This window comes from Cebus imitator, unplaced genomic scaffold, assembly GCF_001604975.1.
Source record: "Cebus imitator isolate Cc_AM_T3 unplaced genomic scaffold, Cebus_imitator-1.0 Scaffold7, whole genome shotgun sequence".
Lineage (NCBI taxonomy): Eukaryota > Metazoa > Chordata > Mammalia > Primates > Cebidae > Cebus > Cebus imitator.
The window spans coordinates 3,879,445-3,903,472 of NW_016107322.1; positions in this window are offsets into that span (position 1 = coordinate 3,879,445).

Genomic DNA, 24,028 nt, shown 5'->3' on the forward strand with positions numbered 1-24,028 from the left:
CAGCTTCATTAAACTAATAGCCTGATTCATATCTTTGTGTTCCTGAGAGTAAGACATTCACCATATATTATTCAGATATAAATATTCCCTGTTTTTGTTTAGTGGGACCACATAACACATTGCCAGAAACTGGGTGGCTTAAGACAATAGAAATTTATTTATTCACACTTCTGATGGCAGAAGTGTGCAATCAAGGCGCAGGGCTCTGTTACCTCTGAGGGTTCTGGGGAATAATTCTTCCCTGCCTCTTCCTAGCAACAATCCTTCCGGTTCCCTAACTTGTAGATGCATCACTCCAGTCTCTCCCTCTGTCTTCACATGACCTTCTCTCTGTCTCTGTCTTTGTCCTGTCCTTCTCTTAGAAGAATACAAGTCATCAGATTTAAGACCATCTCAGGATGCTTAACTAATTACATTTCAAAGTCGCTATTTCCAACTAAGATCACATTCATAGTTTCCAGGGGTTAGAACTTGAATACACAATTCCACTCACTACAGGCTCAAATTAAGTAATTAGAATTAAAAAATATTGAGCTGCTTCAATCTTTTTTCTATTCTAAGAATTGTTAAGACTTTGTGAAATGTATCAAATGTCTGCAACATGTAAGAAATAAGATGGGAGATATTAAGAGGTAAACCAGTTATCTTTGTTTATAATTACTTCTCATGTTCACATTACTTTCTCTGAAATAAATTATATTTTAACAGGATAAAATGAGAAAAAAGTATTTGAGTTCCACAGATAAAAGTACTTTCCTCATGAAAGAAACAAAAAGAACAGGTGGAAATATTCAGTTTTAAGGTTATTGAGGTAAACAATGTACTTGAAAGTCCAATTTAATAGATTATTGAGCTTATTTATATTGCAAATTTTATACATTTTGTCAGTATAATTCTTTAGATATAATTATGTCTACAATTTTTACTTTTTGTATTTGAATCAATAGATTTTACTGCCTTCATGTTATTATAACTATGCAAATTAAAATAGATTTTTAAAAATACCCAAATCAACACTAAGCCCAAATCTCTAATGGCTGAAATCAAAAAACAAACAAACAAAAAAGACAATATCAAATGCTGTTAAGAATGCAGAACAAACAGAACTATCATTCATTTGCTGATGGGGATGAGAAATGGTACAGCCACTTTTCAAGGGTTGGAAGTTTCTTACAAAACTAACCACAGTCTTTCCAGAAGATCAAGAGATCTCCTTCCTATATACTTACCTAAATGAGTTGAAGGCTTACATCTGCACAAAAATCTGTGCATGAATGATTGATTACAGCACCTTTATTCCTGAGTGGCCCAAGCTTGAAACACCAAGATCTCCTTCAAACAGTGAATGGACAAACAAATGCAGTATATCCAAACGATGGAATAATATTAGCAATAAAAAGAAGCTATTAAGCCATAAAAAGATGTATAAGAAACTTAAATGGACAAAGAAGCCAGCCTGAGAAGACTACATACTGTAGGATTCCAACTGCATGACATTGTGAAAAAGACAAAACTGTAGTTAAAAGTTCAGTGATTGGCAGAGATTTAGGATAGGAGGGGACGGATAAACAGGTGGAACAAAGATTTTTAAGATAATAATGGATTTATGACAGTAAACATTCATCAAAAACTATAAACTATATAATTCAGAGTGAATCCTAATAACAACTATGAATTTTTAGTTCATAGTAATGTATCAGTATTGATACATCAATTGTAAAAAATTACCACACTAATCAAGATGTTAATAATGGAGGAAATTGGGCAGAGGAAGTATATGGGAAGGAAACTTTCTGTGCTATCTAAAACTATTCTTAAAAAATCGTCTATTAAAAACTAATAAGTTGTGTTTCTTTCATCCTAAATCAAGTTTGACTGAAACAATGCCGCCCTTGGAAGTTATCGTGGATTATCCTCTTGAGGCCATGCTGACTGGTTTATGAGTAGTCATTCTATTTTCCTCTTTTACATATTTTCTGGAATTCTGTTGCAATGATATCTAAAAGCTGACAAATAATTCAAATCTGTTATTTGAGAACTAAATCTCTGCATGTAAACTTATTAGCATTTTAAGTTTTCTATCCAGCAGGAAATTACTTAATCAACTTATTTTAATTCCTTGGCCTGTAGAATCTCTTTCAATATATTTAAAATGATATTAGACAAGGACTGAAAAGTTTACTTTTAAACCAAAATGCTGTTTCCTATTAATTTTATAAGATTGCATATTTAACAATTGTTTATGTTAAATGACAGTATCAAAATTCTAATATATGCTGATTTTTTATTTCCGCTCTCTCACTTTGGGTGGTCATGCAACATGGCTGTCCAGAGCCACAGAATCTTTTTGATGATGTAATTACTTCCTTTATTCAAAGGTTTCCATGTTTATGTAATAAAAATGTGACATATTATTATAGTGGACACATCCTGGAGTCACAGAGAAAAATTAATTTTATCTCAGGAATGTCTTTTACCCTTCTACTATTCTACCACAAAACACCACCAAAAATCTAAACTTGCAAAATGTTGAGAAATTCTGCTCTTTGGGAGTTTGGAGATTATATTTTGTTTTGTATGCAGACAAATTATCCCAAATAACAATGTCAAAATCATATGGGTTAAATTTGTTATGGTATTATAGGATGTTATATTGTTATTTTTTTAAAATAACTATAGGCCCGGCGATGTGGCTCACACCTGTAATCCCCACACTTGGGGAGGCCAAGGCAGGTGAATCACTAAGTCAGGAGTTTAACACTAGCCTGGCCAAGATGGTGAAACTCTGTCTCTACTAAAAATACAAAAATTAGCCGGGTAAGGTGGCAGGTGCCTGTAATCCCAGCTACTCAGGAGGCTGAGGCAGGAGAATCACTTGAACCCCAGGGGACAGAGGTTGCAGTGAGCCGAGACCATGCCACTGCACTCCAGCCTGGGCAACAGAGTGAGACTTCGTCTCAAAATAAATTAATAAATAATAATAAAATAAATACAAAATAACTAACTATAATGCTGCCTTCTATTTTTAGTAAAAAATCATTGTTTTATAATAAAACTTTATAAATTGTATGTTACCATTTGGGACACAAATTAGAAAATAGTACAAATAGTTGATAGAAATATAGTCTGTTTCAATATGGTTGCAAATATTTACATGATCTTTAGGAACGAAGGGTATAAACTTGCTGTTGCTTTCCCATTATACCAAGATTAATAGAATGGAAGGCATCCATAAACTATGATATCTACCTAGGGAATATGGAAGTTCTTTGTATAATGCATTGTATAGCATCTAATTGAAAAATCTAATTAGACAAAACTGTAGATGCTAAAGGAGTCTATGTGCTTTCAATTGTCTATGCTATTTGCTGACCTGTAGATAACTTTCAGCTTGCTGTTTTCAAATAAATAATGAAGTCCACTAATAACAATGGCTTTTCATTAACTAAATGCCTTGTGATGGCCAACTCAACTGTATGTCTCTCTCTTTAATGATGACTTGAAATGCTTAGGTAAGTTTAAACCATCATGAAATATTTATTTGTTTGCATTTGCAAATTATACGCTCATGTGAGTACTGTAAAGTTGATAAAGCTTCCCTTTTGGCTTTTACAGTTTCTTCTTCTTCCTCCCATTTGATGGTTCTCTGCCCAGGTGACTTTGCCTCCACAGCATTTCCTGGGCTTTCTTGGGACCCCAATTTTGGCATTCAAAATGGCATCCAGTGTGCTATCAAGTTGGCTATTTTCTCCCACTGGTTTACTCTTCAAACCTCATCTGTCTCATCTCTTTGCAGTTTCTTGAAAGGTTATCATAAATTTTTGTTTTGTTTTTTGAGATGGAGGGTACCTCTGTCACCCAGGCTGGAGTGCAGTGGTGCAATCCCAGCTCACTGTAACCTCCACCTCCCAGGTTCAAGCGATTCTCCCACCGCAGCCTCCAGATTAGTTGGCATTACAGGCATGCACCACTACCACACCTGGCTAATTTTCTGAATTTTTTGGTAAAGATAGGGTTTCACCAAGTTGGCCACGCTGGTCTCAAACAGCTGACCTCAAGTGATTTGCCCTCCTGTGCCTCGCAAAATGCTGAAATTACAGGTGCGAGCCACCACCCCAAGCCATGATAAATTTTTTAAGCTAATTTACACTATGTTAAATTAAGAATAAAGGTTTTATGCATTATCCTTCATATTACAGCTATTTAACAAATATTCTCAAATTTTATTAGCATATACACTTAAATTTATATTTACTTCAGTATATTAGTTACATTTATAGCACACAAGTTTATATTTTCAGCTTTATTGAAGTGCAATTGACAAATAAAACTGTACATAATTCAGGAGCCAAATGTAATATTTTGATATACGTACACACTGAAATTATTACTACGATTAAGCTACTTAACATATTAATTACCTCACATTGTTACTATTTGTGTGTGTGCTCGCATGCAAGCACATATGTGTGTGTGTGTCCTGAGAACATATAGGATCTATTTTCTTAGCAAATGTCAAGTATACATTACTATTAACTGTAGTCACTATGCTGTATATTAGATCTCCAGAACAATTCATCTGGCATAACTGAAACTTTGTAACCTTTCACTAACATCACCCAGCTGCTCCCACCACCAGCAACCACCATTCTAGTCTCTGCTTTTATATCTTTTGACTTTTTTAGATTCTCCATATGAATGGGAAGAAAATATTTTCATAATAACCATAAAATCCTATTTTTATATGATGCAATATGTAATGGAATGAAGTTCAGAGGAACATTGCTTTTTCAATTTTGGTTTCACACGGTGTTTTCAGTAAGTGGACAAAAACTGAGTGAAGATATTTATATTTCTCTAAACAACTCTACTTTCCCAAATTGGTTCATATTGATTTTGCGAATGCTTTTCCTCCATCTCCCCCCAAAATAATGTGTTTCTGTCAGTTTAACTGCCAGTCACCACTTACTGTTAATTTCCTACAAAAATGCTGTAGCAATGCTGTAGGGAAATGGAAATAAATATTTCCAGAGAAAGACAGAAATACATTTTGAAAAGTCTCCCACATCAGTAACAGAAGAAAAAATTTCCTAAGATTTAGAAACATAATTATCTCTTCACTTTACCTTAATCAAAGTTTTATTGCCATAAAATTTTCAATTTTATGGCAATAGCAAGAGTTGTTTGAGATACAGTATATAATAAGCCATGTTATAAGAGAATACAATTTGAGCTGATTAGAATATCTCAGGTACATCAAAGATCTCTGTGTTAATATGCATGATATTCTTGCTGTTAATAGTTCAAAGTAGAGATTGATACCAATACTTAGTAATTACAGATACTGGAATCTTAAGGTACAGTTCATATCTATTTATGAAATGTCTCTATATAGAGCTGGAAAGAACCTTGGACATAATTCTGATCCAACACTCTCATATTACACATGAGGAAACTAAGGTGATGAGGATATCCACGTAACTTGTATATATCACATGGTGTTTACCATGGTCAGAAGGGTTGTCACATGCTTCTGACCTTCTCCTCAGAACCTAGTTGGAAGGAAGATAATACGCCAGTCACTGACAATCTGTATTTTCATTAGTGTGACCATAAAACAAAAGAATTTATTTATTCTTTAAATACTTTGCTGTGCCAGACAGTATTATTGGCTGAGGATACAGTGGTGAACAATACAGACGATAGATAATAGATAACATCCCTGCTTCCATTAAGTTTGCTTTCTGTTGGGAAGAAACCAAAAGCAAGCAAATAAATTGTACGTAAATCAGAAACCTGCAAAAATGCCAAGTTCCCCTCAGATAATTGAAATAGATATAATACAGAAATTCTGTCATGAGACATAGGTAAACATGGAGGACATTATGCTAAGTGGAATAAGACAGCCACAGAAAGAAAAATACCACATGATCCCAATTACATGTGGAATCAAGAAAAGTCGAACTCGTAGAAACGGAGAGTAGAATGGTGGTTGCTGATGACTGGAGATGAAGGTGAGGAAATGAGGAGATGTTGGTCAAAGGGTACAAAATTTCAGTTAGAATGGGGAAATAAGTTCAGGGTATCTACTGTACAGCATGGTAACTCTAGTTAATGTATTGTATTAATAACAACGTATTATATTTTTGAAAATCACTAAAAAAGTAGATTTTAGGTTTTCTCACCACAAAAAGATGATAAGCATGTGAAGTAATGCATATGTTAATTTCAGCTCAATTTAGCCATCCCACAATATATACATATTTCAAAACAACATGCTGTACACAAAAAAATGCAATTTTTTGTCATTTTAAAAAAGGTAAGAAAAAATAATGTATTGGATACTTGAAAATTCGTAAGGAATAGACCTTAAATGTTCCCATAACAGAAAAATGATAAGCATGTAAGGTGATAGATATGTCAAATAGTTTGACTTAACTTTTTCAGTGTATACGTATATCAAAATGTCAGCTTGTATACTGTAAATACATACATACAATTTTTATTTGTTAAATACACATTAGTTTTTGTTTTTTCTATAAAGGATAACTCAGTGATTACTGTAAATTGAGGCTCAGGGAAGGCCTCTCTGATAAAAGACTTTAAGAGATGACATGAAACGCAAGAAGGAGGCAGCTGAGGGAAAATCAGGAGCGAGACATCTCCAAGAAAATGAACCAGCTAGTGCAAGGGATAAAGCTGAGGATCAGCTTGGCTCCTTCAGAGAACAGAAAGGACAAGGTGGCTGAAGTATGGAGACAGAGAGTCAGGGGAATTAACAGGATGAAGCCACAGATGTGGGCAGGGGCTAATCATGCAGGCCTGGGGGATAGGACATCTATTTTATTTTAAACATGATTGGGAACCATTGGAGAATCTTAATTTTGGGAGAAGGGTAGGGAAACTGAAAGGATACGATGATTTGAGATTTTGACAATTTTTCACAATTTCTATACAGAGAAGCTTGGACAGGCAGAAGGAAACAGTGAATGAAGGGAGGCTAGTTAGGTAGCTATTTGGATAATCAGGGCAAAAAATAGTTATGTTTTACACAAGAGGGTAACAGTGGCAACAGAAAGAGGTGTGTGAGGATTCAGGATATACTACATAGGTAGATTGGATTGGTCTTGCTCTACTAAATGGCAGGGGAGAGTGAGGAAAAGAGACATTTCAAACTGAATATTGAATGACGATGGATAATGGTGTCATTTACCAAAGGGGGCTATCTAAAAAGCAGGTTTCTAGAGTGAGGAAGAAAATAATTATCAGTAGGTCTGAACACTAAATTCTCTTCTTAGAAAACTGAGGAAGTTTGGAACCACTGTAAATCTTGAATGATGAATTTACTAGCTAGAAAATAAACAAATCAATTTTTTAAACTTAATTTTTATTTTTATTCATTTTATTTTTATTTTTGTTTTGTTTCCTGAGGCAGCGTCTCGCTCTGTTGCCCAGGCTGGAGTGCAGTGGCACAATCTTGGCTCACTGCAACCTCTGCCTCCTGGGTTCAAACAATTCTCCTGCTTCAGCCTCCCAAGTAGCTGGGATTACAGGCGTGCAACGCCACACGTGGCTAATTTTTGTATTTTTTTAGTAGAGACAGTGTTTCACCATGTTGGCCAGGCTGGTCTTGAACTCTTGACCTCGTGATCCACTTGCCTCAGTCTCCCAATGTGCTAGGATTATAGGTGTGAGCCACCGTACCCGGCCAAAGGACCTGTTAAGGTTGCTATGCAGTGATTTCTATGAAATGCTTTAAATAGGATAGTCCTGATATTCCTAGATCAGAGTTTCTCAAATTTGTACATTGGAGGAACCCTTAAAAAAATATTTTAGATCTCTGCACAGTCCTAGGGAAAATATTTTGACTTCAAGTGGCAAGATTCTTGTACTTAAAACTGATAATAGCCGTCTTGTAGATGTGAGGTAATATCTCATTGTGAATTTTTTTTTGAGATGGAGTCTATATAAACATAGTCATTTCATAAATGACTATAAATGTCATAAATACAGTCATTTCAATATCTTGTATACTTACATAATCAGTATAATAATTCAATAATAATTTCATGTATTGACTTTAGCCAACTTTTCTTTCTCTTTTTCTGTGGTTATCCTTTCTCACAGATAATATTAATTCTAATGCTAGTCAGTATTTAGTCTAAAAAAACTTCATATTTTCCTTTATTTAGTTCACATTTGACAACATTTTTAGTGTATCTAAGTAGAGCTAAATGTCTTATCACAATTTGCTACTCTACAAGCTACTAATGAGCAATGGTATGTGATATAAAAGTAATTTTTTCTTCCAACTTAAGTAGCTTTAAGGTTAATGTTTACTATTTTTAAAAAAGTAGTAGAGCTTATTTTATGATTGTTGAAATTAATCTCTTTCTTTTCATAAATTTTAAAGGTTCATGAGAACAACAAAATAACTGGCTTAAGCCAAAATGGGATTAATTTGTTCTAAAGATGAAGTGAGTAGATTTAATTTTAATAAAGATAGAAAATGGGTTTTAAATAATTTTATTTACATACATAAAATTTTATTGACCATGTTGAATAATAAAGCTACTAAAACCTTTAGCCAAAGCAACACAAACAAAAATATTGTCTAATGTCTCTTTTTGTACAAGACTTTGAAAACACATTTTCAAGTGATATGTCTGAGTTCAATATAGTACTAGTAAACCTATGTAAATGTGTTGACTTTGTGACTTTCTGAATTAAGCTATATAGCCATAAAAATATTGTGTTTTAAACTAAAAATAAAAATAGAAATTTTTATCTTTCATGTGAAAGTTGTTTGTTTTGCTGCAAAAATACTCATTTGAAACCCAGCTTGAGATGCATATACACACTTCTTTTTCAACTGAAATGAAGTGATTTTCTTCCTTGTTCATGATGCTTATAAAAGAAAAAAAGCTTGTTCATGCATGGTGAAGAATTAAGCTCAAGGGGTTACAATATTTTGGGGGATGAAATGAGGGCAAGGAACAATCAAAGTAGACTTAGATGGGGTGGCCAATCAGAAAGACAGTTCAGGGTGTTGTGATGAAATCCAAGAGAAAAGTAAGCTTCCAAAGAGGAAAAAAAATGATCAATTTTAATAAATGCTACTAAAATATCAAGAAAAGGAAAGGGAAAAGTATGTTGGATTTAGAACTATAGGCAACCCAGACAAGCATAATCTCAGTGTAGTGTGGGGTCATTCCAAACTCACTAATCTGAGTTTGATAGTAAGGAAGTACAGAAAAAGGTTATGGTGAACTCTTTTAAGAAGTTTTGCCTGAAGGTAAACAAAGAAAGAAGATGATAGCTGAAATGAGACTTCAAGTCAAGGAGTCATCTTTTATTCAAGATAAGAATAACAAAAATGTTTATACACTAATGGAAATAAAAAATACAGAGGAAGGAACCAATGGTAAAAGGGCAGCAGATATGATTTTTATCATCAGAGCGCTTAAATCATAGAAGAATTAGATTTGCAATAGAATCGAGACAATATCATCTTAGGTAACAGTAAGAAAGGTGAAGTATAGATGGCTATTTTCTGGTGGGAATATAAGAAACCCCATCAGCTTCCTTTGAGAGCTATTATAAAAGAAAGAATCATGTAGGTCTAAGTGGATGAAAGAAGAAGCAGGGAAACAGTAAACTATAATATCACACCAATTATAACACAAAAATGGGAAATAGCAGAAAATGCTACAGTGTCATCAAAGAGAGAAATCAAACTCAAAATGTAAAGTGGAAACCTTAAAGAAGAAGAAAGTGCTTGAGCTGAATATTAAAGCAAGATATCAGAGTGGACATGATGTGGGAAGGACAGTCCAGGGTGAAGACACAGAATGAAGAGAAGAATGAATGAGGAGGAGTACAATTTAGGGTGACAGTTCAATGCCAGCTATCTTATCTGGCTGGAATACTGGGCACATACAAAGGCATGGCAAACTCAAAATGAAAATTTCAATGAAGCCTAGAAATGTCATTTTACAATTTTGGATATTTTTTAACTGAAAATGAGATCCCTCAGATAATCCCCACTCTACTCTGCCCAAGCTTTGCATTTTTCCCTTGATTACAGTACTTGCTAACTTTTGCTGTATTACAGTACAATAATTTTTCTGTTAGTTATGTAATCATAAATCTATTGTTTTCAACATATTGAAAACTTTCCAAAAGTATTGTACCATCTACCAATAGCCCTAGAGTGTTGCATGTTCTTGGAATGTAATAAGGGCAAGATACATTTTATTTTATTCACAAATAAAGCTGAACATTATGATGACTTATCAATAATAGCAGCAACCATTCAAAAACATTTGAAAAATGAATTACTAAAAAAATATCCACCAGGTAGAAGGTGATTTCATAGGTTCTGGGGAGATTAAGATTCTAACCTAACCTAGAAATATTATTGTGTGAATTTAATATGACTATAAGCAAAATGATAACAAACAGAATGCTTTTAATGTTTGGTATTATTGAGACTCCTAAAGTATGTACTTCACTTTAAAACAGCAAGGTAACCAAGTGAAATAAAAATATGTATTTTGATTTTACTGCTAAAAGAGATAGAGAAGGAGCGGTATTTTGCCCCTCCACTTGTGTTCTAAATTTAAGGCCTTTAGTCTAAGCAAAGGGATATGAGTAGATTATTTACATTTCTGGAGCCCTGATAAAGAAAGCCCTGCAGCAGTGATCATGACTTCTTTTTTCTTTTTAAATTTTTCTTCTCTAAGGAGCAACTTGTTTCCTTATTCTGATCATTCTGATGGAATTTGTTCTATGCTGTGTCTTCTGCCTGGCCAATCCAAATATTTTTCTCCCTGTTCACAGTGGTCACTTCAGGAATGAGCTTATATTCTAGACCAATCAGACCATTCTCTGAGACTTTCACAAAAACTAAGAGTAAAGTGAGCCAAGTGCTGATAGAACCACCTCTGCAGCCGGTAGGGACATTCTGCTTGAGAAAAAAGCCCACATAGGGAAAATGAAGTCAAAGAGCAGAGAGGAATGGATGTTGTGTCAACCTTTAGTTACAAAAATGTCTAAAGCCGGGGATACCTAGGGAGCTACTGTTTTCTTAAGGTAATTGTTATGGTCTGAATGTGTTTGTCCTCCTCACCCTCAAAATTCATATTTTAAAACGTAATCACCAAGGTGATGATATTAGAAGGTGGGATCTTTGGGAGGTGATTAAGTCATTAGGGTTACACCCACATGAATGGGACTAGTGATTTTACAGAGACCCTAGAGAGCTAGGTAATCTTTTTCTATCGTGTAAGGTTAGTGAAAAGACAGACATCTACAAACCAGGAAGCAAGCCCTCACCAGACACCAAATCTGTTGGTGACTTGATGTTGGACTTCCCAGACTTCAAAACTGTGAGAAGTAAATTGCTGTTTACAAGTTATCCGACCTGTGATATTTTGTTACAGGAGCCCAAACAGATGAAACACCTAAACTCTCTTTATGTGCCTAAATGAGTTTGAGTTTTGATCTTGTACTGTGCAACTGAAGGAGTCTGACTCATACAAGCTGCCACCAGGATTATTTGTAAGGTGGAGGTCTACTGACAAAAGAGAAATCCCAAAGGATTATAAATCATTCTACTATAAATACACATGCACACATATGTTTATTGCAGCACTGTTCACAATAGCAAACACTTGAAACCAACCCAAATGCCCATCAATAATAGACTGGATAAAGAAAATGTGCCACATAAATACCGTGGAATACTATGCAGCCATAAAAAGGATGAGTTCATGTCCTTTGCAGGGACATGGATGAAACTGGAAACCATCATTATCAGCAAACTAACACAGGAACAGAAAACCAAGCACCACATGTTCTCACTCATAAATGGGAGTTGAACAACAAGAATGCATGGGCCTGTCAGGGGTTGGGGGTTAGGAGAGGGATAGCATTAGGAGAAATACCTAATGGAGATGATGGGTTGATGGGTGCAGCAAACCACCATACCATGGCACGTGTATACCTATGTAACAAACCTGCACAATCTGCACATGTATCCCAGAACTTAAAGTATAAGAAAAGAAAGAGAGAGAGAAGCTGTTGTTGGCAGTTCCCTGAAGAAGGGAAAAGTGGCTCAACCAAAAGAGACTGAGTAGTATTTGCAACTTGGGGTGATAACAAAGATTTGAAAGTTTCCATAAGTAACAAAAAACCAGGTCCCATTTGTTTGCAGTTCTCCAGATAGGAATGGTTTTCAAGATGTGCCTACAGAATCTGTACACCAGTTACCGGGCTTTAGAAATCTTGGTGAAAATCCCTGTCTCCAGTTGACAAAGAAGAAGGTTGGTCCATCTCTAACCACGATGCATTAAAAACCAAAAATTCCTTCAAATTTGGGTACTTGCATACTTTACAGGAGTGTCTATCTCCATGATATTTGATACTGGGCATTGTACAGCTCTGATGGCTTAGTCAGACTTCTTTTAACTTAGAATACCACATTATTTTATTGTTGTATAGACTTGAGCATTATGGAGAATTTTATATGAAACATACTTTTAAACTAATGCCTATTTCAGACTCAGTAAAACTGAAACCAAACATGTTTATTGCTATTATCATTTAATTCTTCAAAAATACGATATTAATAACATAAGCATTTTAACTTGATTTTTCTCAAATTCCTCATCAGTCTAAATTTCACTGAGTATTATACTGAAAGTATTTACACAACGTTCTGTGTTTCAAAAACAAATGGCAAACATTTTTCAAACATTTTCAAAATTACAGATAGGTATTTATGTAAATGAAACTTTCAAACACTAAATTACTCATCTCTGCAGAAAAATCATTTCCAGTTACCTGCTTTACTCAAAATCCCTTTTCTTCCCCAAATCATCAAATTACTGATTTTCTTAGAGGCTTTGTATGCTCTCTTTAGCAATACAAAATTAGAAAACTATGTGAAACTGTAAGAGTCGATTATTACAAAGAGTAAACTAATTCCAAGTAATAATTCACATAATTAAATGTCATTTTGGGTTCAAAGTAAAAATAAGAGCTTTCAAAAAGTAAACCTTTAATATTACACTTTTAATGAGTTTTTTTCTTTTTTAAAGTCATGAGGAATGTGTTTTCAGGGTAAAAAAATAATCAGGCTTTCAAAAACCTAGAACTTTGCTGTTGTTGCAAAAGAAAGCTCACATTCAAATGATGCAGATCACCAGAACATTCAAATAAAAGTTTCTTTTTTTTTCAGATTTCTAGTGTTGAACACAGGGTTCCTGGCCTACTCCGTGACCACTTCCCCAGTTAGTTAAGGGAACCATGAAAAACACTCGATCTCTATAAGATTTCTCTTTGTTACATTAGTGCGTATAAAATTATGACATTTTGTGTGCACATATCTATCTGCAAATTCATGAAAAAGAGGGAAAAAGCATTGCTTCCTTTTTTTTCTCGATCTAGGCAGCTTGAATCAATGTTTTTTGCTTGTAAGTAACAGAAACTTAAGGTATCCTAGGGGAAATCTCATAAACATCAAAGGCAGCTTTGAGATTTGGCTTCTCAAGGAGGGCTGGAATCTCTTCAAATCCTCTACTTTGTACATCTTCATGTACAAGGTGCAGAAGCACTTAGATGACATGGTAAAAGATGGTTTACCACAATTCCTAATTGCACAATTTATCCCAAATGGCAGCTAGAATCCCTTAAACCTGATTTTAAATTTCCAGAAAACAGGACAACTTGCTGTAGGTTGAGCCAAGCCCTGGCCCAATCTCCTATCAGAAGACAATAGCATATTATAAACACAGGTATAAAATATAAACACGTTTTTTAGGGGCTACCCTGAAAAAACCTGACGACAGGTGTGGGGAAGAGTGAAGTGGGTTCTTGGAGAAAGGGATCCCAAAATGTACCTATTCCAAATACATTTTTCTAAATGTATTTTAAAAGGAATGAGGTTTTTAGTGGTTGTCCTCTTTTCAAAGTGGCTTTTGTATTTAATCAGTAAGACAGAATTTCCTTCTTTTCTGCATGATAAGCCTTGTATGACATAGACTTTATGACCTCACAATTACAGTGGCAGGAAGCTGCCCTCTTGGCCTGCCTCCATGCTTTGGCTTGTGCTAGCTCTTGGAGTAGGAGTGTAGAAAGAGTGGGTGGCAGGCAGCAGCACCCCAAATACTTCATTGTGACTAAATTCTACAGAATGACAGAATAAACAGAGATTTTTTTTTTTGGTATTTAAAAAAAAAAAATAAGAATAGAGTAGTCTAGGAAGGACTAATGTACTTACTTTTACTCTGGAGTCAGTTTACATAAAATTGATTGAGCATAAATTATTTTCCCACTGAGACACAGGATTTATTAAAAATAGAATTTTTGTATCTTTCCATAAGAGTATTTTTTATTAGGCTTTACGAAACTATGGGACATAAAATTATAAAAAGCAAAGTGTGTTTTAAATAGAAAATTAAGGACCAACAGGTTCCTTTTTTTTCCAGCTTTATTGAGATAGAATTGACAAATAAAATTGTACATATTCAAGATGTATAGTGTGATGATTTCACACATGTATGCATTTTGAAATGATTACTACAATCAAGCTAGCCAACACATTTATCATCTCACATAGTTACTAACTAATGTTTTTGAAGACTTTTTATGCAGTGGAGAGAGGACAGGCCTTGGAGCCAGCCAGACCAAGGCTCAAACCCTGACTTCTGCCTTCACTTTATTCTTTTGATATAGCCATGGATGATCACCTTAAATTATCTGAATCTACAGTTTTTTATTCATATTACATTTCAAGAGTAGCATTCAAAGTAATGCTTATATCAATTCAAATTGATATCCTGTGTTGGGAGGTACTACTTTACCCTTCCATCAGCACTTCCTCAAAAGGTTAAGCATAGCACGAACATATGATCCTGCAATTCTATTCCTAGGATATATGCTCAAAAGAATTGAATACATATTTCCACACACAAAATGTACATAAAAACAAATGCAGTGTTGAAGTAAAAGTATTGATACATGCTGCAACATGGAGGAGCCTTGGAATGAATTAGTCTAAGTGAAAGAAGTCAGTCCCAAAAGGCCACCTGCCGTATGATTCCATTTCTATAAAATGTCCAGAATAGGTAAATATGTAGAGACAGAATGAAGATTAGTGGTTGCCTAGGAGGGGGGATAATAAGAAGTGATTGTTAATAGGTGCAGGGCTTTTTTTATATGCACTGTAGTGTTCTAAAATTGCATTGTGGTGATGGTTGCACAACTCTGCAACTATACTCAGACCAAACCATGAAGTTACATACTTCAAATGGGTGATTTTATGATATGTGAGTTATATTTGAGCACAACTCTTTCAAAATGTGATAATATATAAACATATGCACAACAGTTCATAATTCATTTGTGCCAGGCTAAATTACATGTAAACCTTCCCTTCTTATTGATATCACTTCATCCTACCTTAGAATAAACAGGAATAGAAATAAAAGAAATAATAACAAATACTCTAAGTACTATTTAAATGCCTAAATAATATTAGTAAAAATGACTAGTAATAACACTGCTAATAAAAATTTATTGCTATTGATCATAATTTTTTAGCATTTACTAGGTTCTAGGCTTAGCATTTTATATTCAAGTTAATTTAATACTCCTAACAATCCTCTGAAAAGAAGTGTTATTAACCTGTTTACATATAGAGAAACTGAAGCTCTAAAAGCTTTGACTAATTGACCTAATTTATAAGTTTAGTAAAGAGCAGAAAATATGAAGCCAATTCTAGGTAATTCCACATGTCAAACTCTTAAACAATATTTGACCTCCCCTACAGTAGCCTGATCAATATGTGTAACTAGTTTTAAAACACCCTGTTTGATCACACATTTAGAATTTGCTCCATTATTTGCACCAACTGGGTGAACACTGGGATCTTGAGCAAAGCACAATGCCTCAACCACAGTGCCAGGAGTCCTTCTGAGATAATATTGTGTAGGCAAATTAATAATTAGGTATCAATGTATCATAAGAAGAGACAAGGTTACTTCTATCATGAACCATGGGTTTTTTAAAATTTCTGTAACAGGAAAGATGCAGTTTCTCAAAGTATAGCTTTGTCTTAAGATGTTACCAATAATTGACCAGGGGCAGTGGCTCATGCCTGTAATCCCAGCACTTTGAGAGGTCCAGCAGGAGGATTGCTTGAGCCCAGGTGTTTGAGACCATTCTGGTCAACACAACGGACCTCATCTCTGCAAAAATTTAAAAACTAGTTGAATGTGGTGGCACGTGCCTGTGGTCCCAGCTACTTGAGAGGCTGAAGTGAGAGGGTCACTTGAGCTTTGGGAGGTCAAGTCTGCAGTAAGCCGTAATTATGCCACTGTACTCCAGCCTCAGTGACACAGCAAGACCCCATCTCAAAAACAAACAAAAATAAACATTACCAAAAATAATAACAGTCATTGGTGCTTTATATGAGTCAGCTCATTTAATCCCTACAACAATACCATAAACTAGGTAATATTATTATCTTCCTACAAATGTGAAATATGAAGCAGAAGGAAGTAGAACAGCCATGGTATCAGGCTGTGTAACTTAGAGCCCATACCCTTAATATCTACTCTATAGTCACTCCAAATGCTTCAAATTTGTTTCAGTTAATAAAATTATTAAATAATATCACAGTTTCATTACATAAATAAGAAGGTCATATGTTGTCTAAAAATATTAAAAATTTCAGTGTCAAGACAGGTATGTTGACAAAAAATGGAAATATGTTAGACATTTTAATTTATTCATAAATATATATCTAAACATTTTTCTGAGGTTGCTCATGTAAACAGCTTACATTTAGAAATCTCATGAGTCCTCTGTGAAGTAGAAGGAAAAGGAGAATGGAGGAAAAAGAAACATCATTGTCAGACATAATTGGTCCCTACATACCAACAAGAACCAGAGAATCAAGATAAAATGACGTCTTCTTGATTTACTAATCCCCAAAAGCTGTTCGTTGACTAAAGGGTAGAACTGCCACAACTCTAGAGTGGTAGAAATAAGAGGACTTGAAAAAGTTTCCACCAACTGAGAGTAGGCTGATGAGAAATACTAAAGGCAAGAGCCATAGCTGGCTTAGGTTGGTCCTTGCAAATCTGAAACCAGAAACCACGTAGAATCAATTCAAAATGGTAAGTATAAAGACAGAAATGATTTCAAGTGGTACTCTGAAAAACAATGTAATTAAGACAGGAATCTATGAAGAGTCTGACTCCCAAGTGTTAGGACTAAAGACAGAAATGGGTCAGAAGTGAGTGAAAGGGCAAGTAGAACAAACAGAGGCCAAAGCAGAAACCTGACCGACATTTTTTCCAAAGCAAATCGGATAAGTCCTGCACAACCTAAAAACTCCACAAACAGTGCTTTTCAACTTGAGGTCTCAATTTCGTGGAGGTTTCAAATGTTTAAAAGCAGTATAAAGATAAATTAATGTGCTTGGGGGTGGTTAGCTTTCTTTTTAACAATATCCAATTCTTATCAACAGAAGACAGGGTTTTGGAAAACTGGCAAAAAAAACAAGATAAGCTTCCAGAAGACATTACTCCATTGGCACTATACTCTGATATGATTTCATAGTAAACAAATAAGTTATGTATGTTAAAGCTGAAACTCAACAGTAAGAAAAATAATTGATAATCACAGTACTTTCTAATATACGTTATTAAACTCTATGGTTGATGCTTAAGCAACACAGAGGTAGAAGAAAATCAGTGTAAAAATGAACTGCACAGGTCATTTATACACTGATTTTCTTCTACCTCTGCCACTCGTGAAAGATCAAGACCAATCCCTTCTCCTCTTCTTAATTCTCAGCCTACTCAGCATGAAGAGGATGGGGATGAAGACCTGTATGATGACCCACTTCCACTTAATGAATAGTAAATATATTTCCTCTTCCTTATGATTTTCTTAACATTCTCTTTTCTCTAGCATACTTTATTGCAAGAATACAGTATATAATACATATAACAGATAAAATATGTATTAATTAATAGTTTATGTTATCAGTAAGGTTTCCAGTCAACAATAGACTATCATTAGTTAAGTTTTGGGGGAGTCAAAAGTTATCCATAAATTTTTAACTGGAAAGGGGGCCAGCACTCCTGAGTCCCACATTGTTCAGCAGTTAATTGTAGTTATGAGTTAAGAACTGGTGATAATTTGAAATAAAAATTTATGAAATGTATTTTTGGACATGGAAAGGAAAAAGATAAGGCAAACTACTACAAAGCACAAAACAGTACCTGCAGTTACCACTGTCACCTCATGTCACTAAAATTCATATAATCTAAGGAAATATTGTAGAACACAGATTTTTCAAACAACCTCATGAAAATAATTAACTTGTGTCTAGTATATAATTATGAAATTTATATCAGAGAGCATAATTTAAATATTAGAAAATTATAATGTAAAAATGGTGGCTTTACACTTAGTCAACTAGGAGACCTCTGAGTTAAGTATTAGCAGCCATAAGACTGATACCTAATACTTACCCAAAGTGAATTTCTCAAGGTTATATGTAATCTGGAAATTGGAGAGGAAATGAAAATACTTAGAAACATCACTGCAGCGCTCTCAATGAAAATAGATATTTTTATTTGGACTAAGTAAATACCTTTCTCAAAGATTAATAAATTTCTTTATTTTAAACCAGTTGAATAAACTCAATTAACCTTTCCTGAAAATGTACTATAATTAGTTTACTCGTGATGTGCCACTCTAAACCAATGAAATAAACTCAGTTAATTTTTCTTCAAAGTGTATCTTAAATAATTCATTAATGTTGTCAAGTAGATAATTAATATAACATTAAGTAAATCTTAAAATGGACAAAATTTTGATAATCAGTTTAACCTAGGGAAACCTAATACATCGATTATGGCACTGGTTTGTTCACAAATGTTGGCATGGTTTCTGGCATTTTCCCTCTGTCTATGAAGTATGATTGCATTTCAATTTTGGGCCAGAAAGATAATTTGTTTATAAAGTAGACTAATACCAAATTGCCCAATGTGGCACATCATCATGGATTTCATTGAGACAAAGTCAAAATATAATTTTGTAAATTTTGTGTGCCGAGAATTATGCTGAAGCTACATACACAGAAAAAAGTATAAAAGAAGCAAATGATAAATGTCTCCATAAAGAAAAGAGCTAGACTGTAGAGTAAGAGGAAACCGGATTATTTAAATCTCAGTTATTCCATTTATTTGCTGTTTGAGAATGTTAAACAGCTTACATAAACTTTTTCAACCTCAGTTAGGTTTAATAATGCCTGCCTTGCAGAGCTATTTGCAGGATTTACCATAATATATCTAATTCCCTTAGTGTGGCACTTAGCATACACTGAATGCTATAGGAATTTCTGCCCTTGTTAGTGTTAATATTTGTATTATTATTATCACACTTTGAATTTTCTGATGAAGAAATCAGAAATTGGGGTGTATTATTGATTTAACTCTTTATCTCAATATAATTTTAGTAACATTTTGTAATTAACATCATAGCTCAAGACTCTCCGGAAATAATGGATTCCTTCTAATCCCTTACCCCAACAACCTATAAAAAAGTTTTATTTTCTTTCTGCATGAATGTTGTGTTTATTTTCCTCTTTTTGTCTTCCTTATGTTGCCTGTCTTGTGGGTCACATCTTCATCCCCTCTTGATCATCCTTGTACTCCTACCTCCAATCTCTCTTCTCCTACCCCTCCTTTATGCTACCTATAAATTCATGTTCCTAAATTACATCTTTGACCACAACATTCCTCCCTTTCAATAAATTCTTTTTGGTTTCAAATTGCCACTGAAGTTGAATCTATTTAGCCTTGCCTTAAAAATACATTTATTTCCCAACCATGGTTAGGAAGAATCAGTATCATGAAAATGACCGTACTACCCAAAGTAATTTACAGATTCAATGCTATCCCCATCAAACTACCAATGACCTTCTTCACAGAACTGGAAAAAACCACCTTAAACTTCATATGGAGCCAAAAGAGAGCCCGCATAGCCAAGTCAATTCTAAGCAAAAAGAACAAAGCGGGAGGCATCACACTACTGGACTTCAAACTATACTACAAGGCTACAGTAATCAAAACAGCATGGTGCTGGTACCAAAACAGAGATGCAGACCAATGGAACAGAACAGAGGCCTCGGAGGCAACACAACACATCTACAACAATCTGATCTTTGACAAACCAGACAAAAACAAGCAATGGGGAAAGGATTCCCTGTTCAATAAATGGTGTTGGGAAAACTGGCTAGCCATGTGCAGAAAGCAGAAACTGGACCCCTTCCTGACACCTTACACTAAAATTAACTTCAGATGGATTAAAGACTTAAACATAAGACCTAACACCATAAAAACCCTAGAAGAAAATCTAGGCAAAACCATTCAGGACATAGGCATAGGCAAGGACTTCAGGACCAAAACACCAAAAGCATTGGCAACAAAAGCCAAAATAGACAAATGGGACCTAATCAAACTCCACAGCTTCTGCACAGCAAAAGAAACAGTCATTAGAGTGAATCAGCAACCAACAGAATGGGAAAAAATTTTTGCAGTCTACCCATCTGACAAAGGTCTGATATCCAGAATTTACAAAGAACTAAAACAGATTTACAAGAGAAAAACAAACAAGCCCATTCAAAAGTGGGCAAAGGATGTGAACAGACACTTTACAAAAGAAGACATACACGAGGCCAACAAACACATGAAAAGATGCTCATCATTACTGGTCATTAGAGAAATGCAAATCAAAACTACATTGAGATACCATCTCCTGACAGTTAGAATGATGATCATTAACAAATCTGGAGACAACAGATGCTGGAGAGGATGTGGAGAAATAGGAACACTTTTACACTGTTGGTGGGAGTGTAAATTAGTTCAACCATTGTGGAAGACAGAGTGGCGACTCCTCAAGGACCTAGAAATAGAAATTCCATTTGACTCAGCAATCCCATTACTAGGTATATAGCCAAAGGATTATAAATTATTCTACTATAAGGACACATGCACATGAATGTTCATTGCAGCACTGTTTACAATAGCAAAGACCTGGAACCAACCCAAATGCCCATCGATGATAGACTGGACAGGGAAAATGTGGCACATAAACACCATGGAATACTATGCAGCCATCAAAAACGATGAGTTTGTGTCCTTTGTAGGGACATGGAGGAACCGGAAACCATCATTCTCAGCAAACTGACACAAGAAAAGAAAATCAAACACCGCATGTTCTCACTCATAAGCGGGTGTTGAACACTGAGAACACATGGACACAGGGAGGGAAGCATCACACACTGGGGTCTGTTGGGGGGAAATAGGGGAGGGACAGTGGGGAGTGGGGAGTTGGGGAGAGATAGCATGTGGAGAAATGCCAGATATAGGGGACGGGGAGGAAGGCAGCAAATCACACTGCCATGTGTGTACCTATGCAACAATCTTGCACATTCTTCGCATGTACCCCAAAACCTAAAATGCAATTTAAAAAATACATTTATTTCAAGCATACTTTTCTGTAATAATTTTTAATCTTTGGAAAAAATACTAATTTTGCTTGAACTCAAAGACAACAGATAGCATTAGATAAAGAGGCTTCAAATAACTCAAACAAAACTTATCTACTCTGAAGGAATTAATTGTATTTGCCAACACAAGGGAAGCAATGGTGCATTTTATTATGTATATCTCAGAACAAGCATAAATTATGAAATTTATTTATAGGTGTTCACTTTTTACCTGTTGTTGACAGTAACTATTTATGTCTTTAGCTCTAGTATAAAAATTATGCACAATGAACATGAAATCTCATCACATTGTTTTAACAGGATCTAGTCTTTTATGTTATGAAACAGATGTAACTAACAGACTACATGATGGTCTTAACTGTATATTTAATACTGGACCTAGAGAAAATCCTCCAGATTTTCTTCATCTCATTAAGCTTCTTCTTCACATACTTATTTGCTAACTCTTCTAACTTATCTCTAAATGTTTTTGTTCCTGCTTTTTCAGTCCTTGATCTTCTTTTTATAAACTTGTTCCTTAGGTGACTTTATTCAGTCAAATGGATTTAAATATAACCTACATGCCTTTATATTCCAATTATTTCTCCATGTTCAGACTCTTGAGTTTCAGATCTCTATATTTAACTACTACTATACATCTGTTTGGATGTCTAATCTAAAACACTTAACAAAATTAATATATGTAAAACTGAACTTTTGATCCCTTCACCAAAAGAAAAGGTTTGTTTTCTCCACTATCATGATGAGGTCGTCTTTAGTTCTTTTAACAAGCCAAGGTCTTTCATGCCTTTCTTTCACATGTCTAGAATCTTGTGCCAGCAACTCTCTGGCTCTTAAAATTCCCAGTTAGTTTGAATGTCATCTCCTCAAAGAGGCCTTCCCAGATTATCCAGTAACAGTTCCTCTTTTGATATTCTCTAACTCAGTAATGTTTGGTTGTTCCATAGAATTTCTTACAAGCTGTATTCCATTTACTGGCTGCTTTTTCATCTGTCTCCTTTATCTGATTATAAATTTCATGAGAGAAAACACAATGCCTTTCTTTTCTTTTTACTTTTTTTGAGATAGTCTCGCACTGTTACCTGGGCTGGAGTACAATGACACGATCTCGGCTCACTGCATCCTCTACCTCCTAGGTTCATGTGATTCTCCTGCCTCAGCCTCCCAAGTAGCTGGGATTACAGGCACACACCACCACACCTGGCTAATTTTTTGTATTTTTAGTAGAAGCAGTGTTTCACTACGTTGGCCAGGCTGTTCTCGAACTCCTGACCTCGTGATCTGCCCGCATCAGCCTCCCAAAGTGCTGGGATTATAGGCGTGAGCCACCACTACCTGGTACACAGTGGCATCTCTGAAATTATTTGCTTGATGAATAAATAGATGAAAAAGAAAAAGAAGACACTGGAAGGGTATATAAGATACCATTGTAAATGAGGATTCCTTTACCAGCTATCATTAATGCGTCTATACTGCAATTTACACAACCTCAATTTATAAAAGCAGAACAATCACACTATAAATGTTTTAACAGAAGGTAATAACTACTTCATACAATATTCACATTAGTCTAAGTGCTTTACAGAATTAACTTAATCCTGTGTACAAATGTATGGGGTATCAACTAGTATTATATGCATTTCACAAATAAAGAAACAAGGGGGAAGTTTGTCTTGCTAAAAGAAATATATTTAAAAGTAGAAAATCAAGGATTTGAGCACAGATACTCTTTCAGAGTCTGCAATGATTTACTCTAAGAATTTGCTAAAATGCCTTTATATCTAGGCATCTATCTTACATTCTAAATAGGGTTTGATCTGCAAAACCACAAAGCATGAGCAAACCCTCAGGACTACTTCTGTGGCACAAAATAAGGTACAATTTTATCCTTGTCCAGGCCTGACAAACAAGCTCTGCCAGGTTAGAATGTGAGAGTATGTTTCCCTCATTGATTTAAGTGGAACTTTCCAGTCCAGTTCTTTCCAATTAAAAAAATCCATTTAATCATTTTAACATATTTTTTGCACACTCATACATTCATCCATTAGTTACCTCCAAAAGCCTTGTCAGCAATATCTGTATCTTCAAAAAAATGACAGATTAAGAAAAGCTTATAAACTTGGCCTGAAGTATGAAAGTTAATGGCTAACAGTGACTGTGTTTTATAATTCAATGCGGTCCTTAAAGAATTTTAGAATTATTGATAACATAAAAATTTCATTTAATTAGAGCTTTAGCATTAAATTTCAAAGAAAACTAGTAGATATTGAATCAAATTCTTGGAATAGCACTTTACCTAGTATAAAAATAATTGCAAGAAAAAGTCATTTTGTGTGCTATGTATATGTGATTTTCAAATACAATCTCTATATCTAGTGTTGCATTATTTTTTATTGTTTTTGAACACAGGATTTTCTTTCATAATATGAATGA